The sequence below is a fragment of the Anastrepha ludens genome, chromosome 3, assembly GCF_028408465.1.
Source record: "Anastrepha ludens isolate Willacy chromosome 3, idAnaLude1.1, whole genome shotgun sequence".
NCBI classification, from domain to species: Eukaryota; Metazoa; Arthropoda; class Insecta; order Diptera; family Tephritidae; genus Anastrepha; species Anastrepha ludens.
In genome coordinates, this window is record NC_071499.1 from 19,866,967 (window position 1) to 19,887,193 (window position 20,227).

Here is a 20,227-nt window from a genome sequence, read left to right on the forward strand (position 1 = left end):
ACATTAAATTATCTGCTGTTATACACAACTTGGATAGTTTCGGTAAGCAAAATTTAAATTAGAAAAAAAATATCCTATTTACTTAGAAATCCAATAACATTAACAAGTTTAATTTATTAGACTTTCAAAATATTGTAGTTGTTCTTGACATATTGGCCCCTATTATGAGCAACATTCGATCTTCGACTGTAGTCGAAAGTGCTGATCGAACGAATTTTCATTTGGTATTATGGTGCTCATTCGTTGAAGAATAGGACTATTGTGAATTTCGATCGCTCGACGCATTTACAATAGATAATTTTTCTCAGCTGATACAGCAAATCAAAATAAAAGAAAAACCGATTGTGTTGAAATTCTTTGCTAACAACAATTTTAAAAGTTAAAAAAAGTATTTTTTTGTGAAATGAGTACAACGGAGTTGTGGTTCGACGATTCAACGCTCGATGAAAGATTAGTGGAACTAGCTAGATGTAGAAAACAGCTGAGGGGCGCATCCAACCCCCTTGAAATGGCTTCCACTGAGCAAGTTTAGTATTTTCAAAATGTGTTGACGTACATAATATTACAGAAATTTCCTTACAGTTTTTTAAAGAACTTTAGATTATCTAAAGAGCCGTTTATGAACCTACTGTCCAGTACAAAAAACCAGTTGCAGCAGTGCACCCGAGCCAAGAGCTCTTCACTATTCTCCAAAAAAAGCAACACAAATTATAAATGTGTGTGCAGCTTTGCACAACATTTGCTTGTTTTATAATGTTCAACTTCCGGATGAAGAGTTATCCGATGAGACCCTCAACGATGATGCTGAAGATATTGAAGTGGAGCCAAATAACGGAGAAGCAGAAAACATAAGAAATGAAATTCTTAGAATATTATAGAAAAATCTAAAAAGTATTAAATAGAAACCTTTACGCCACAGTTTCTGTTTTATTTTTGTTATAAATTTTCTTTATTCAATTATTCGTCATTTGAAAAAAATATGTATTTCAGTTCCTCTACGTATTTCAGCCCATACCTGCCAAGGGAAAATAAAAATGTATTTCTATAAACATCACAAAAAAAAACATTATTAACCTTAATCCATTTTGCTGCCGTTCTAACTGGTGGTCCCAAGCAATTCAGCTCCGTTGTAAATTCCTCCCAAAATATTAACATATATTAACATATTCCTGCATAATATTAACAAAATTAGTATATATTTATTATTTGGTTACTATAAAACAATAAATAATCGCAAACAACTTACATTTTAACAAGTTTTCCCACAATACGCTACACAATCGAAAGCAAAATTGCATTCGACTCTAAATTCGGTATACAACGAAAATTTCGACAGGCATGCACCGCTCATAATACCAAATTGACATTCGATTTTCGATCTTCGACAACGAACGAATATCGAAGATCGAATGCAACTCATAATAGGGGCCATTCTCTTTCATAACGTTTGCACTCGTTTTTACTCTCGCTGCCATTCAAGAATGATATAAACAAGATTGCGCCCATCAGAGCGTACGTGTCGTCACGTTTGCTGAGTTGTGCAGTATTGCCAACCATTTGCTCTTCGCAATAAATTTAGTGCTTTTTTATACCGAAAATGCGAAAATTTTGAAGTTTCGTGTTTGTTTCTTTTTGCGTTTAATTTAAAGCTACCGAATGCTTCAATGCTATCACTAGTAAAATGCTTCATACATATAAAGCTCGTTTTTCGATTGAAGGCATTTCCTCGCCGGCAGAAATGCATCCACTGTTTGCAGAGCGCCTCATCCTTTGGAAATATAATATAAAAAAGCTTATATCACACGCTTTATTGAGGTTCTTACTAGCACAATTTTTCACTGCACATTTCATGTTTTCTTATTTTTCACTTATACGAGTACACTTTCACGAAATATCTTATTTTTGCGTAAATATTCACTAAAACGTTTGTTACCGTTTGTTCTTATTAACGCACATTTCAAATAAGAAACGAATATTCATAAACATCAACAATAACCGCAATCATGGGCAATGTGACCAGATCTCTGAGAAGATTTTAGTGCTAATGAAAATTTTTTTACTCTTATAAAATTTGATAATTTGAAAGTGCAAATTTAATTTTTGGCTCCATTTAAGGTTATGCAAAAATATTATTTGCCCCGCTCCCAACTCTTCTTAAGATTGAAAACCTTTTTACACATTTTAAAAAGCCTTTGAATTTATTGAATGCGAATTAAAACCTTAGAGGTGTAATTGTTTCTTCCGGTCATAAATCTTTAGTGAGACATAGGACATTAAGAGTTGTATTCATTGTAAAAATAAGCCACAAACTACCAGAAAATACTAAAGAAACCATACTGACATTTTTACAAAAAGAGTACCTTATCTAGTTACATAACTTCAAATATAGCAAAAAAGCCGTTCCCTTAACAAAAGAGTCTCGTTTAAGAAAAACCTCATAAATTAAATTGTACATAAGCATGACATATTTATTTAAAAAAACGCACATTTTAAAGACAATTTGTCACGCATACAAAGTTCTTTAAGTGATTCAATAAAAATTTGTTGGGTTATTTTCTTTGAATGGGCATTTTAATGCGTTTTTATATCCAAAGCTAGGCAACACTGCAGTAGCGAGAGAGAGATTTGACTGCCGAAAGCAGAAGAACACCAACAACACCTGCACTCGCGGGCAATGCCACCAGATGTTAAAAAAAAGTAAAGCTAAATAAAACTGAGTGAATTATTTAAATAATTATTAAAAAATGCATATTTTACAAAATTATAAACATGACATTTTAATTAGAACAACTAGAAAAATGTCATGAAGAAAGAACTAAAACTCCGAGACACAAAATAATAAAAATAACAAAAAAAAAATCATAAATCAAGTTACGAAAATGGTAATCTGGCCATACTGGAGCTAAAATCACGTAACTAATATAGTTGTCAAATTCGCTGAGCGCAAAGTAACGGGACCACGATGGGCGCCATCTCATTATTCTTTCCATCATGGCTGCCATTGACATTGTTCACATATTCGTCGAGGTTGTGGTGTCAGTCGCTTTTCGGTTACTGCTCAGTGCCAAATCCACAAACGCTGGTTTCAGGCCATTTCGCAATGCTCCGCCTCCACGCCATCGGAATTTACCTTCCCTTAGTCTCTGCTAAATATGCGGCTCCACTACGCTCTACCCTACTCAAACAGTCATTTTATTACTGCGTTGCGTGTGGGTGTGTGTGTGTGCGTATACATTTATTAGAGAGATATATTTCTATGGCATAAATATATGCAAGTTATGCTATGGCTCTGGTTTTACTTGCCCTATCCTCAACATTATCCTGCTTAGATTTTGGCAGCCGAAGCATTTGGCTGAGTTTTGTTGCGACTTTAGTTCGTATTTGTATTACTTTTTCGTGTGTTTTTTTTTCTATTTGTTTTACTCCCGCATTCACAGATGACAACGCAGGCACACAAATATTTATATATTCTATATATTCACACACAAACATACATATAGCTTTATATACCTGCATGTGCTTGGTGGTATCAGAAATTTATGTTGCTAGGAATTTTCTTTTTTGCTACATTTATTGTTTGTTTGCTTATTTGTTATTGTTATTGCTTATTATGTTTGTGTGGTCTTTGCCATTTATGTGCAGGCCGGACTGCCTCTTTGCTTATCCATTTGAGTGCCCAACTGTTAGCTGCTGACTGGCTGCTTTAGCAATTTCGGTAATCACTTTTTGTTGCCTGTGGCGAGCAGCAGTTAAATTAGAGTTTATTTTATTGAAAATGCGCGAAATTTGCCGCTCACATCGCTACGCTCGCTGATCTACTTTCATTTTCATTTTCGTTTTCCGTTTCTTTGCTTTATTTCATTTAATTTTTTTCTTGTGCTTTGCCTTTTGATGGTCGTTGTTTTGCACAAAGCTTTGTGGCAGTAATTTCATTTTCTGGTCATCGCGTTTAATTTGAATTTAAGTACAAATGGTTTCGAGGCTCTCGGGTGAATAGGCAGTGATATTGACTTATTGGTTTCACGCCTCTATAAAAATTAAATTTCCAATCCAATTGAATTTTGTAGTAAAATTGGTTAAATACGGAAATCAACAGAAAATGCGCCGTGATGAAAGTGAAGCATTAAATGTCAATAATTATTGCGAAAAAGCGAAGCATTTGATGGTATTGAAGTGGGGGGTATTACAGGGTGACAGAAAAAAGTGTATACAACATTTTTTAATGAAAAAAATTTATCATTGATAGTAGCTCAATTGCAATACGGTGGAATGCCCTGAAGAAGGGCGTGAACATTAAAAAAGTTGGCAGGGTCCAAAGAATTGCATCTGTTCTTATAACCGGTGCAATGTCAACCACACCATCGAAAGCATAATGTGCGACATTAAAGCTTCTTCCGGTAGATCTGCAGGCAAGGCACACAATAATGTTGAACACTTTGAGTAAGCGGTTAAACACGGACTACAGCCACGGTAAAATCCTGGATGGCACGTTGGGGCTTCCCAGACAGTTGGACTATACAGTTCCGCCTATACTTGCCACTACAACGTTCGTGACCCTCCTATCCTCCATGGAAGAGTGGGAACGGGAGCTGGTAAGACAGGGCGAGTCCATCCATGTATACACAGATGGCTCAAAGCTCGATGGCAGGGTGGGCGGAGGTGTATATTCCGAACATCTGAGGATCTCCTTCAGTTTTCGGCTCCCCGACTATTGTAGTGTCTTTCAGGTTGAACTGATGGCAATAATGCAAGCCGTGACACTGGTACAGTGTGATACGATACCTGGAAGTGACATCTAAATTTTCACTCTGGCAGCCAAGCGGCGATAAAATCTCTCACAAAACAGTCAACAACCTCCAAGGTAGCCATGAAATGCCGCGCATCTCTTAACGAGATGGCTGAGTAATTTCGCTTCGATAATATGGGTTCCTGGCCATTGCGACATTGAGGGGAACTGCAGAGCCGATGGGCTAGCGAAAATTGGTACAAAATTGACTGATGAGTACATAGACAATGATATAGATATACCCTTGCAAACATGTAGACTACGTATCCGCTAGGAAATTGTAGAGTAGCGAACAAAAGATGGCGTAACGAAGCCACTTGCAAAATAGCCCGACAGATGTCGCCGACTCTCAATGCTAAACGCACAGAACTTCTACTAAGAAGAGAAAATCATAGTCTTAACACACTGATTTCAGTTATTACGGGGCACTGCCTAATCGGTAAGCACGGCCAGAGAATGGGTGTGCAAACGCATGACTTCTGCAGGAGTTGTCTCGACGAGGGAGAGGAAGAGACGATACCGCACCTTCTGTGTCACTGTCCTGCTCTATCCAGACGTAGACTCGCCATTTTGGGCGGACATTTCTTCAACGAGTTAGAAGATCTCGACTATGTCGAAATTAAGGATCTTGCAAAATTTTTGAATAGCACACATTGGTTTCAGGAGGGATAGGGCCTAGTTCCCCACGCTGCATCACAATGGGCCACGAGCCTGAGTGTGTCCTACAATGGAAAACCGCTTCAACCTAACCTAACCTAGTAGCTCAAAACAAATTTTGAAATTTTAATAGACAATGTTTGAGTAACATTACATTCAGCCAGTTTCGAAGTGGCCACCTTTAGCACGAACACACAAGCTCAAACGTTTCAAAAAATATTGGGCTATAGGCCGTAGTTCGTCTCGACGCAAAGCTTGCTTCAGGGACTCCAAAGTTTTGTGGCGTTTTGCACAGACTCTTGCCTCCAAAATCGACCATACGCTGTAATCTAGCGGATTCAGATCTGGTGAGTAGGGTGGCCATTCTTGGGAAGTAATGTAAGAGGGAAAATTGGCTTTGCACCACTCTTGGGTTGTTTTTGCTCTGTGTACTGGTGCCGAGTCCTATTGAAACGTCCCCTCATCGACACCAAACAGAGTGCTGCTGTGACTAGGGAAGAACAACTGATTCTAATATGTCTTGACGGTAAACTTCTTTATTGATTTTGACTCCTTGAAAATCAGAGAAGTCTTGCCACTGGCGCAAATTTCACCCCGTACCATGACAGATCGCGGATTTTGACGATGTTCAACCATGGACGAAGGTTCAGGGACTTCTGTAGACCAATTTCCGTCGTTTTGATGATTCTGAGCTTGTTCAACGGTAAACAGCTTCTTATCCGTAAAGACGATTTTTCCCCAGCCTGTACCTGCGGCCCGACGTTGGAGCGAACGGCATCTTTCAAGTCTTACTTTCTTGTTTTCATCCGTGAGCAGCTGGCATTTTTGTAGTGTATAAAGCTTAAGTCCAAGTTCTTTTTTTGCTATAAGGCGCACTGATGCACGATTGATGCCTGCCTTGCAAGCAATTTTCCTCATCGAGACTATAGAATTTCGTTGAACTCTTATTTTGATGATTTTTCGGTTGTTGGAAGTATTAACAGTTCATTTTCTCCCTCCTCCAGGACGGTCACCTTCATTGCCAAGCTCCTTAAATCGTTTGATTGCACAAGAAACGAATGAAGGTGCAAAGTTTTATTACAATAAGATAATGAAAATTTGACTAGAATTAATAGTTGCAAAGACAATTAGTTACAAAGTGGGTGTGGGTTTTATCAGATCTAAAAAATATTCGAGAGGATATAGAGGAAACTTTAGAGCGCCTTCTCTGCCTTTGTTGAGATATATCAAAAACGCGCCCGAAATGCCTGGCAGCCCCGCAGTTTAAGGGTATGGAGAATATCTCAAAAATGGGTCTTTCAGCGCTGCTTAGATTTGCTAAAAGCGTTGACACCCTTAGGGATGTCAACTTTAAATTTTAATAGAGGCCAGTCTCCAATCTCGTAGCGCTAGGCACCAAAAGGTCTACACGTAGCTCAATGCCAGCCGAGTTAACTTAACCTAACCTAAATAGTATTCAAAACTGCACGTGATAAGATCTAAAGCAGTACTTACACTAAGTTGTATAGAAGGTTAAAAAAATATTAATAGGCAGTGCCACACCCACTTCCACACATTGCATTCCTGTTATGTAGCGGACAAACTCTGAGCGAATTTGCTTTGCCATTTGCTTAAATTTCATAGGTTTTGTATGACTGAAAATTACCGTTAAATGAAAAATGGGTATGGCTAGTGCCAGAATTTTTACTATTTTTTTTCAGCCAACCTTTTTTTAGTTAAAAAAAACACTTTCACTAAGTTTTGTTCAAATACCTGAACTTTTACGCAAGTCGAGTCGACTACGGAGTAGCGGTGATTGTAGATGCAAATGTTTCCGGATGTTTTTCATGCAATTCTGAAATACTGGCATTCCGAAAAAAATTTTCTTAAATTCGGTTTCGCCAAAAACTAGCGAAGATTGTAGATCTCAACATTTCCCAATTTTTTATGCGATTCCGGGATATCGGCATTCCGGATATAATTTTTTAAATAATTTTTGTTTAAAATCGGCAGTGATTGTTTATTTTAACTTTTCGGAGTAGTTTTGAAGCAACCGCGAACTATCGGGATTCCGGATATATTGTTTTTTTAATTTAATTATGAAAAGTGTCTTAACACCGTCCGTTTGCATGCTTTTTCATGCCTTTTTCATGCTTGGATACGGACAGCAACCGCAGGGTAACAAATCTGCAAAATGCGCAAGGTGAGAAAGCAATTTTTATTGCAATTGATTCAGTTAAGCCAGGCTTCAAAGTTTTCATTCGAAAGTGTACTGAGTTCATGGCCACACACATCGTACGAATAATTTTTTCGTAGCCAAATTGTTATGCAATTCTTACTACACAGGCTCCCTGAAAGCTGTAAAATGACAGCTATCGCGCACTTCCACTTTCAGTTCTTAATACAAAAAAAAAGTAAAATCGCATGTATTTTCGAAACAGTTGCTGCAGTGAAAAATTCTATGCGTTGGCCAGAATGTGGTTCACTTTTTCGGCAGATATGATTACGTTTAAATTCATTTACCATAAAAAATACACAAAAACAAAACATCGCCAAATGATGGTACAGGTGCCCCCTCCACTATTCACAACTCTTCTTTTATTACATTCGGCTTATTCTTTTTGTTAGTTATTTTCTTTCTCGAATGACAGCAAATAAGTACATAACTCAAACTCTGACAGCTGCTACACAAAACGATGAAGTTTAGATAAAAATAAAATTTATATTTTACTAGATGTTACCAGCGTCTCCGCCCGCATATTAGTTTGTAAGTATGTAACACAACTGGAGCCAACAAAGTTGTTGTCTAATAAAAACTTCCCATACCCCTTAACATCATGAATTTAATTCGTACTCGTACATGGTTTTCTCTGGTCTAAGGGAGCTTTTTTTTGTTACACGCAATAATACGGCTCTGGGGAAAAATATTTTAAATTTCATTCCAATTCAGAGAGATAAGATCTTAATTTGGACAGATGAAGATTACTCAGATGATTTTGAAACGTTCTCTGGGGTAAAACAAGCGTGTCTGATGTCTCTTTACTTTTTGCGCTATATTTAAATGACTTGCATGAAGTTTTGGGTGGTGGTTTGAAAGTTCATCTAAATACTGTAAGATCTCTCTTTATGTGAGGTTATTTTTATGCGATTTTAAAGTTGTGCGATTTCTATATCATCCAAAAATTTCTTGACAAACACGTACATAGGATTGTTTAGGAAGCCCGCGCATACTGACAAATAACGTTTATGGATATAAAGGACAGCTGGATCTACCTTAACTCTTCACATCTAGATGTCAGTGATTTGTGTTTATTGTGAGCTTTTACAATTCGGCGATTAACTCTCCTTGTACAGGATACTTACTATCGACAAGTCGCTATTACTTCATTCAAAGTTTCGCATTCAAAGGTATAAAGTGTAATTATTTTGAACTTAAATTTGTTCGTTTTTATGATAAATTGCTGACTTCAAGCTGCAGTAATAAGCAGCACATTTTGATTGCTGGATTGAAACGTTTAAAGTGTGTGTCGTAAAGGTTAATTTTTCATTGGAAGAAGTTTTTGCTTTCTCAATATCGTTAGACTAAATTTTTTGAATTTCTTTTCTTAGATTTTATTTGCCCCAACGGAGAAGAAAAAAACATAAAAGACAATCAATTTTGTTGGAAACGAAAATTGCAATTTGCGATCGCTTAGCAAAAGGAAAAGATTCTACGGCGATTGAGAAGCATCTGAATTTAGGCGAATATTAAGAATATTGAAGATGAATGAAGTCGCTTTGGCGTCTATTTCATTTAGTATTCGCTGAGTAGTTGAGAAGTGTAGACGATTTCAGTGTGATTCAAAACAAAAAACCTAATTGAGAAGAAAATTGAAGAAGAACTATCTAAGCAAGAATTCGCAAGGTAAACTTATATAAAATTAGTATTTCGGTATAAATTTACGATCTTGATGAAAGTAAAAAAAAAATGATTTGTTATGTATTTTATTATTAGATTGACTGCTGTAGAGAGGTCAGCGTATTTGGCCGCGTTACTGGGAGATGAGTCAGGCCCTGAGAGTTCCACGTCAGTTAGTGAGGATGAAGAGTGGTTTCCGTTAGCGAGAGAACAGTCACAACGTCAGACTGAAATTTCTGACAGTGAAGAGATACCAGGTGGCCGTGATAGCGAGGTCGAGCCTACTGAAGTGGACACATCACATGAATCGGAGCCTGATTTTCTTGTGGCCAAGGACGGTACAATATAGTAGAATAAAACACAAATTTCCATTCAACGTCAAACTGCAGCTCGAAATATAATTCGTCAGATACTCGTATGTGGTCCTCATCGAAGCACGGAGACATTGTCAATCTTGGCCACTTTCAAATTGATTGTCACGAATGAAATGGTTGATATCATTGCACGACACACTATTAACAGGAAAGCACACATAGAGTACCAGAAGTACATATAATGGAGCAAATCCTGGAAAAAGAAAAGAGTACGTGTGGAAAGATTTGACGCCTACAGAGAAATGCAATTGAAGGTGTCATTGGAAAGCCTCTGGCACCTCCGAGTGTTGCATCGCCCAGTCACCATCAACCACAAGCACTCGATAATTCCGGACGAAAAATTGTTATCGAGTCGTGCTTCATATGTTATAAAGGTGAATTTAGAAAGAGGAGGAAAACACGAAGATCATGCTCAGAATGTAATAAGCCTATTTGTGACGAGCATTCAAAATCTATTTGTAAATTTCTTGAATGTTTTAATGTTTAATACAATAAATATTTTTCATTCATTTTTTTTTTTATCAATAATATTGATTTGTATGTAGTAATTCTAGATACCCTTTCTCCAATTTTACACTTACAATATTGATGTTACTACAATTACAGCACGAACAATACACTGGAATCAAGTGGGTACCCGGGTACCCTGGTTATTGAACAAGCGCGTTAATTAGTTTGACCCCCAGGGATCAAATGCCATTTTCATTAAAAAAAAGTGAAAAGCATAGGACGATGTAGAATTGACCAAATAACGAGGATCCGGGCGGAAAAAAATTTTTATCAAGCAGTTTTTGAATTGTAATATCGCTAAAATGGAGAAGGGTACCCCGGTACCCGGATTTTGCGGGGTTTATAGCAAGTGTCCCCTACTCTCAGTCCAGCTTCTAAGCGTGGCCAAGTTAGAACGCAGAATATCCATAACGGAAATCGCTAGATCATCTGCGTAAGCACTGACGTGACAACCTCTTCTCTACATTCAACATGGAAATTTCATTATTTTTCCGGTTCTTAATAGTTGATAAACTTTCTAAACTAAACTAAAACAAACTTTTTTATGTGTGTCACTAAAAAGTTTAAAATATTGTCAAAAGATGACTCACAGCAATTGTTAAAATTTAGCGCCATTTGAGCAAATGAACTTTCGATTTAGTTGGAAATTCCTTACATCTGCAAAACGCATATCCTCATTTCTCAAACTCTGACTTGAGTAATTCACAAGCAATAAATTGAGTGCCAAAATAAATTTTACATCAAGAATATTAACTGGTGTAAATAGAAATTCTGATGGCAAACATTAAAATTTAACGGCAACTCATTATCATCCGAAACACCCAGTGCCATGGTTTCTTTATCTTCGCTGCCAGTAGATACATACATATATATTTACTATGTCAACACACACATACATGCGCACGTTTTTTATATACACACATACATATACTGCATTGCAATGGCATAGCCTTGGAACTACTGAGACCGGCTGCGCGACTGTGTGCTTGCTGGGGGAATTGTTTAGCCGAGAATTCGCTGCGCTTGGCGTCAGCGACAAAACAAGAAAAGCAAAAGTAAAAATAAAAATACCAAACAAAAAACAAACGACTGTCGGTGCGGCGGTTGGCATAAAAGATCTGATTCAGCTAGATTGGAGATTGGTTATTCGTAAGACTTTTGTCGACAATGCTGGCAAATGAATCAAAGAAATTCATGAGCTTGTGGGGCCAAAGCTGATTGCTTGCTGGTTACAGCGACTTGCACATCGGAGGTACATAAAAGTTGCATAAGCGTCAACGACGTTTCATCCCCCCTCCCCCCCCCCCTGTTGTAGTACAAGAGACAAACAATGATGGAAAATATTTATTCTAATAACGCTTGTCACTCGACAGGCAATGGCAAATCTCCGAGTGCCTTTCTGCTGTGAAAAATCTTTTCATAAAAAACATCTGCCATTCGGAGGTGGCATAAGCTGCCGAAAGAACCCTCCACTAACCTGCCAGTTCAATGCTAAGACGCACGCACACGACAAAAATGAAGCAGAAACTCAGTCGCACACTCAACAGAGAATGCAGAAGTGTGAGCCAGTTTATTGTTATTCATCCCGCCCAATGCATATGACAATGCTGGCTTTGACAATGTGGGCTACTCTACTCGGCTCTAGATGTGGGTTCGTTCAATGCTTGAGCAGTGGTTGGTTGACTGGGACCTACGGCTGAAGCACTTAAATGTGTCACGTGAGTAATTAATATATCATCGTAATTGTTGTCTGGGCCTACAAACGCAGATGAACGCAGATGTTATGGCTATTTTTATTACTTTGTCCGTCCCTTGTAATAGTTTGTAAGAAATTGAATAAAACTCATACTTGGTGTGATGAGAATTGGTTGTCTGCGAACCTTTTAAGGAGGTGTAGCTTTTTCTTTGCTAAAAGAAGAAGGGTGGATGGATTCATCTCGTCTGCATTAAATACAAATAATTAATTCTATGTCTTTTGAATTGTAGGATTGAAGAGTTGCTATCGAAGTAAATCTTCATAAAAGTCCAAAATTGAAGAGTATGACCTCTAAGGTCTCAACTACTTCTACACTTTGTAGGGAAATTTATTAAGGCTTTTGTGATCAGATTTACCGCTATCTTTGGTAAGATTTACCGCCCTCTAAGGTCGTAAATTTCCTTATAAAGTGTAAATGTAGTTGAGACTTTAGAGGTCATACATTTCAATTTGAGACTTTTATAAGGAATTACTTCCACTTCTTTTTGTTAAAATTTAAAAGACATAGAATTAATCATTTCTTATTATAAAAAAATCCAATCGAGAATCTCTCTTGCCAACAAGTGCTACTTTGGACTAATTGAGTAGTAAAGTCTTGTCTCTTAACGAACAGAACCAACACCCGATAAGGCTCTCATCATGTCCGCCCTATCGTATGGCGTAGAAGCTTGGACGTCGACAACATCCGAGGAGGCGTCACTTGGAGTGTTTGAGAGAAAGATTCTGTGGAAGATTTTTGGACCTTTGCACATTAACGACGAAGAGTATTGTAGGCGATGGAACGATGAGCTGTATGAGCTTTACGGCGGCATAGACATAGCGCAGCGAATAAAGATCAAGCGGTTTTGTTAGCTGGGTCATGTCGCTCCGGTGCCAGCTGTTGGCAGCAGAAAAAGAAGAAAAGGAGAAATCAGGTAGAGAAGGAATTGGTTTCAATTGTTAAGTAAGGGCTTATTCTAGACATATATGTACAGTACCTGGCCATTGAATTATGACCGGTGGCATTTTTTCTGAAAACTTCAAATATCAGGTAAAATTTTCAATCTAATTTTGGCTTTTCCAAATAAAAAGGAAAGAAAGGAATCAGTTTGTTTGCTTATAAGTGAAAAGTTAAGTATGCAAGTGCCAGTGCGAATTAATTCGATCTTGTGTGAGGAGCATAAAAAAAACTAATTGAGATCGGTTGAAAAGTGAAAGAATTGAATAGTGAATATTCATATATCTAAAATATAACAACAGTAAGTACAAAATATACACATCTTTTGAGTTTGTCACGTGGATTATCTTTTTTTTTTAATTTAACCAGTTTTTTTAGAAAATCGGCCGAAAGTCGGATTTGACATCGGGATAAAAGCAACAAATTGCAGTTCTTTTGAAAGCCAAGAACCTGAGCTATGCAGACATAGCAAGAACCGTTGGAATATCCAAGGCGTCTGTGGTAAATGTTGCCAAAAAGTGATTGTTCCAACAACGTTTTAGCGGTAACTTCAAACAAACGCCAAAATTGTCGCCGAAAACGCATCACCTCAACAAGGCAGGACCACAAAATCGTCCAAACAGTTCTCTGGAACAGAAATGCTTCAAGTCGGATGATTTTTTGAGAGAAGTTCAGGATCCTGGAGTAAATATTTTGGAAAGAACGTTAGGACGACGCTTATACGAAAATGCAGAGGACCAGCAAAAAAGCCAAAACTGGCACCCTGTATGCGAAATCGGCGGAAACTTTGGGCACAACTTCACAAAGACTTCGACGTGGAATATTGGAGAAAAGTAAGTATAAAAAACCGTTTTTTCCCTTGCCAAAGAACAGTAAGAAGATGTGAAAACTCACACTTTTTGTGGTTTTGTTTTTCTTCTTTCAGATCATCTTCAGCGATGAATGCCGATTGGGAGCGGTCACAAAAACCGCAAATTTTGTTCGCAAAAGAACCGGAAAACCATATTCTGAAGATTGTGTGCTTCCAAGAGTCAAACACCCCCTCCAATGTTATGGTTTGGGGCTGTATAACCTCAGAGGGACCAGGCTACATTTTGTGGAGGGAACAATGCGCTCTGTCGAAGATGTGTGGTAAAATGACCAAAATCTTAAGATGAAGATCACACAGTGCGTAGCCAGTATGCCTCAACGAATTGCGGCCGTCTTAACAGCAAGGGGTAAAGCCTCCAAATATTAGTTTAAAACAAATATTTTTATTGCAAAAATGTCGAGAAGCTTTCAATAAAAACAAATATGTAAACTTTTTTAAATGATTTAAAACCGTTTGCTTTTTATTCGCTCTCAAAGCCATAAATATGTAATTTTTATTACCGGTCATAATTCAAGGGCCAGGTACTGTATCAACAGATAAACGGATTAAAATGTTTTTTTGTTTTTGCTTTTATCGATATATTTTGGATAAATATTTTTTATAACTTAAAACAGTCTTTACACACAGATATATCACAGCCTTCGAAAATTGGTTTTTTTCTTATTTAAATTTGCGTTTGCCGTTAGGTCGGACTGGAAATAAATCCAAATAAGACAGAGTTAGTACTCTTTACAAGGAAGTATACGATTCTTAACTGGTCATCTCCGAGGCTTGGTAGAGTAGAGTTGACACCAAAAACATCCACTACATACCTAATTATTGCGGTGGATAGCAAACTGTCATGGAGCTTAAATGTGGAGGAAATGCAGGAAAATGCTCGGTAAGACTTGGGGCGTATCTCCTCGACTCGCACATTGGATACACGTAGCGTTCATTATACCAATGATGCTCTATGGTCCGCTATTTTGGTGGACGAAGTGAGACAAAATGACGTACTTTAAAACATTGGAGCAAAGGATTGCAGGAGGATGTGTAACCGGCACTATGAGCACACCCCCACAGCGGAAAGAGAAAGACTTCTCGGTTGGCATCCAATTATTGTAAATTAGTAATAAAAAACTTAGCCAAAACTCTGCACTAAGACTGAGGATGGCTGGACAATTCTCACAGAGGCTTTCTGGTTACAGCAACAATCTGGATTCAAACGGTAGGTCAGACTACGTAATTCCACAAGTTAAATTTTACAAACACCCTGGCGCCATTATAGAGCAAAATGGATGGCAGAAAGGTATATAATCTACTTACCATTCATACAATTTCTTTACAGATGGGCCCAAAATGACGGAATGAGTAGGAGCAGCTGTTGCACGCAATTTGATCTCCAAAAGTCTTTCAGGCTCACTAATTATTATACTATTTCAAGCTGAAATCTATGCTGCAACAAAAGCAGCTGAATAGGCTTTGAAATTAAACCCCCTTAACACTCGGACGAGCATTTTCATTGATAGCCAAGCGGCTATTAAAGCAATTATGGCTCCTTGGACTTACTCAAAATATGCTCAACAATACTGATCCAAAACGGGTCAACTCTGCCAAAACGAGCAGGTCACTATTTAATGGATACCAGGACACAAAGCAAATACCTGCCTTAGCGAGCTTATCGGCTCTCAGAAGGTAATGAGAGTGTTCCCTCAGAAGGTAATGAGAGAGCCAATAAGCTCGCTAAGGCAGGTATTTGCTGGCCGAGATTGAGCACGTGTGACATACTCCCATCACTATCCTCTCTGAAAACGGAACTAAATGAGGAATTAGCTCTGGGACGCAGTCGATATGGGAACACTCAATCTCGTACACATACGAAAACTACAAACTTTTTTTATCACTCCCTGGAAAATACTGCAAAATATTGGTTGGAGTACTGACGGGACATTATCTCACCCCGCATCACGCAGCTAAAATGGGATTAGTCCAAAGCGATGCGTGTAAAACATGCAAAGAAGCAAATGCCGGTGAACTTTGAAACACTTACTTTGCCACTGCCCTTCTCTCTGTAGGACTCGGCAAATGTACCTGGGATCAACATAATTTTCATCCTTGAAAGATATTGCTGACCCAAGGTTGAATAGATTGTTAAAACTCGTGAAGACGTGCATTAAGAATTACATAAAATAATATTTTCAACTGCAAATACATAGCAGTGGAAAGCACTGGTAACACAACGGACCCTAGAGGTCTAAGTGAGATCTTTTTATTACATCTCTTACAGAAGGATGTCATGCTGAACCAAAGAGCTTTATTTTCTTCGAAAGAGATAGCTGAACTAGCATTTGTTTTCCAGATATTTACCTCGTTGATGGTAGATATGTGGGACGAAAGGATTAAAGGTTAAGTTCGTTTCGGTCTGTGATTTTGTTTTCCTGTTTCTGTCTTGAAGTTAAATTTTGAGCCAAGTTCGATCAAATGTCAAAATTTGGCTCTCTGTTTTCTTCGATTACCATGTCGTAGTGCATCAGGAGTCCTTACCATAAAGTCATACGGTAAATAAGAAGTATTACCTTGAAGTTATGCGCTGTTCGCGTGAAGCAATACGAAGAAAACGCCCGGAATTGTGAAAAAAATGCACGGATTTTGCGTCGTGATAATGCAGCTGCTCACTCATCTTAGATGGTGAGTGATTATTTGACCAAAAACAACACCGTTATCATGCTTATTTACCAGGTTTGGCCCCTTCAACATTTTCCTGTGCTCAAGATTGAAGAGACCGACGAAAGGACGGCGTTTTGCGACGATTGAGGGGAAAACAGCCGAATCGCTGAGAGAGCTCAAGGACACAGCAAAAAGTGCATATCAGAACTGCTTCGAGGATTGGAAAAAACACTGGCACAAGTGTATTATATCTGAGAAGAACTACTTTGGAGGAGATAAAATAGAAATTGACCAATAAATAAATGTTTTTTAGAAAAATGAAACTTCACCTTATTTTTTGAACACACCTCGTAATACTCTGAATTTTAATTCTATTATTACACATGTTTTTGATAGTGAAAAAAGAATAAAGCAAAAGAAGGAAAAACCAAGTCAACCAAAAGATGTTCTACATTTTTCTGTGAATTAATATATTCAGGTACAAGTAAAGAATACACACCGTTTCGCAAGAAAAATCCCAGTAATGAGGTTCGATAGAATTTTTTTGGTTTTTAAAAGAGTTAATTGACCTATGGCCTTCGATAAAACAATATTTAAAAAATAGTGAAAATTTGGACTGAAAAATAGCAATAAAAAATATTTTCATAAAAAGTAAAAAATTCCAATAAAAAATCGAGATAAAATAATATTAAAAGAAAAGTGAAAATTTGGACTAAAAAATCGGGATAAAAAATATTTTCATAAAAACTAAAAAATTTAAATAAAAAATCGAGGTAAAATAATATTTAATAAAATAGTGAAAATTTGGACTAAAAATTGCGATAAAAAATATTTTCATAAAAAGTACAATAAAAAATTCGAATAAAAAATCGAGATAAAAATATTTTCATAAAAAGTAAAAAATTTGAATAAAAAATCGAGGTAAAATAATATCTAAAAAAATAGTGAAAATTTGGACTAAAAATCGCGATAAAAAATATTTTCATAAAAAGTAAAAAATTCGAATAAAAAATCGGGATAAAAATATTTTCATAATAAGTAAAAAAGTTTAATAAAAAATCGAGATAAAATAATATTAAAAAAAAAGTGAAAATTTGGACTAAAAAATCGGGATAAAAATTATTTTCATAAAAAGTAAAAAATTTGAATAAAAAATCGAGATAAAATAATATTTAAAAAAATAGTGAAAATTTGGACTAAAAATCGGGATAAAAAATATTTTCATAAAAAGAAAAAAATTGAAATAAAAAATCGCGTTAAAAATGTTTTCATAAAAAATAAAAAATTTGAATAAAAAATCATAAAAGTGTATTTAAAAAAATAGCGAAAATTTGGGCAAAAAAATCGCGAAAAAATAATATTAAAAAAATAGTGATAATTTGAACTAAAAAGTCGCGATAAAAAATATTTTTATAAAAGGCAAAAAAATTAGAATAAAAAATCGAGCTGAAATACATATAAAAAAAAAGCGACTAAAAAATCGCGATAAAAATATTTTCATAAAAACTAGAAATTTGGAATAAAAAATCGAGATGAAATAAATTTAAAAAAATGCGAAAATTTGGAATAAAAAATCGCGATAAAAAATATTTTCATAAAAATTAAAAATTTTGAATAAAATATTGAGCGAGTCTTAGTCTGAATTTTCGCCTGCGGCGCTTATAAATTTTAGCATAAAATAACACTTTCTTAAAAAGCACGAATTATAAAACCTTAGTTAAATGTTTGCTGGGTTAACAATTGCGTTACACATTTGCCTTCAACGATATTTCAGTACAATAAGCAAATACGGTCGTAAAAAACATAATTTTTAAGATTTTCCTGGGGGTTCTATAGCGACCCTAGGCGGCTGAGACTTTCATAGTTATAATATTGGGACTTTGCTCTATCCAATGGGCGTTGTAGGCGGTGACACGCCATTTCCCCCCTTGCCCCGCATTCAAATACATCGTGCTAGTAATGGAAAGTTTAGGTATAATGAATCGAGACGTCGCAAACAATAAAAGCGACATCAACAGAAATCAAAAAATGATTGTACATTTTCAGCAAAAGTTTTATACATTTAAATTTTATATTTTAAACGCATTTATATGCAGACAGTGTATGAATTTCACGTCCACACTAAATTATTTAGAAATGCATATTTATTTTCTTATGCTTCTTTTTTGCCTTAAACTCATTTGCTAGCTAATACAGCTTCTTCTGCGCTCATTCATTTCGGAAGCAGTTGAAAGCTTTTTTTTTTTTTTTTTTGTGGTGCAGTGCAAAACATGGCGCATCTGCACAAATTACAAACTTTTTTTGTTTTGCAGAACGAAAAAGGCAAACAAAAAAAATATTGAATTTGGTTTAGCACTCAAAGATGTTTAGGAGTAACTGCTGTCGCCTTGCTCGTCGTATATTTCGCACTCGCTTTGCTTTATTTTTATTTCCATTTCTATTTTTTGCGCTTTTGTTTTTCTTCGCTCACTTTGCTATGCTGCATTTTTTGCGTAATTTGGTTTTCGCATTTTGCTTTCAAGGCACTCGCAGACACAACTTTTCCATTTTGAATACCGATGCGAATGCCTTGGATTTGTCTGCTGCTCTGACAATTGCTTTTACATTTGCGCAACAGCGCAATGCTGCTGCTAACTGAAAAAAAACATTGCTCTTCTTGTGATAGAAACATGTTTTGGAATTTTTTTTCGGTGTTTTTTTTTTGTTTGTTTGTGGCACAACAAGAGCAGGCCACACACTGACACGTCCAATATTACCCGTACGCCCTGTCAAGCAGTGGCAACGGCGAATGCGAGAACGTTTAAAATATTTCAAGGACTTAGCGCATTTCTGTCTCTGCTTTCTATTTGACTTTCGTTAACATTTTAATTGGCGTTTTCGCTATTATCCGCACTTTTATTTTACCTCTACACTCGTTTAATGCAATTTGCAAATTTTTATCTTGCTTGCAATGCTTTTATTTTTCAACTTATCGTTTCGCATTTTATCTGTTTTATGCCCGCGCGCAATGGTCAATATTTTTTTTCGCACCCCAAAGCACATAAATTGCACGTTTGCATAAATAACAAAGGAGTTTAATGCGGAGTGCGTGTGAATGTGTGCGCTCACTTAATTGTGAGTCCGTGCATGTGTACAGCATAAACACCGATGTACATACACAGGCACCCGCATACGAACACACCCGCACGCACAAAAAACATTCAGCTGTAATTAAATTTACTAAACAAAAAAACGCTGCCTGACCCAAGGCGTGAAAAAGCATTTAGGGGAATTAATCTTGATTTTCGCTGTTTGCTCACATTTCTCGTATGCCTTTGCTAACGCCTCGGCCATTAATTAGTGTAGCCTAAGCTTTTCTTGCTTGCACAAAACGTAATCACTAACCATTGACTTTGGCAAAAAACGAAACTTTATTTATCATTAAGATTTTTTCACACTACTCCAAAAGGTTGACAGTTACCACACAGTTTTCCTTATGTAATATATTTTAATAATTTTCCAATTTGTTATAGCGAGAGGAAAACTAGCATCAAACGCAAGATACAGCGCAACACACGACAAGCGAACGAACGAACGCACGCATGCAGGGCGAGTCAACGATTACGACAACGGCACTGGCTGCTTGGCAAATCTAGCTATGGCAATGGCATTGCGAACACAATCAGCAGCAGCAGCACCAGCAGCAGCAGTGGCTGGAGTAGCAGCAGCATCGCCGAGGATGCTACTAGGCTGGAATGTTAGTTATTCGCGCTGTTAAGCTCGGTCGACGTATAAGTGAACGCGCGCAGTCGGTGACGCGAATAAAGCAATACC

At 36.9% G+C, this 20,227-nt stretch overlaps 1 protein-coding gene across 1 annotated transcript in view; it reads right to left on the reverse strand.

The window, feature by feature from the left end:
* The window catches only part of LOC128856584 (J domain-containing protein DDB_G0295729-like), a 68,649-nt gene extending 48,682 nt beyond the window's left edge, over positions 1-19,967 (reverse strand). Inside the window, exon 1 of the mRNA XM_054091893.1 lies at positions 19,714-19,967. The gene's annotated coding sequence lies outside the window, so the exon portion shown is untranslated. The remainder of the gene's footprint in view (positions 1-19,713) is intronic.
* Between the last annotated feature and the right edge of the window lie 260 nt (positions 19,968-20,227).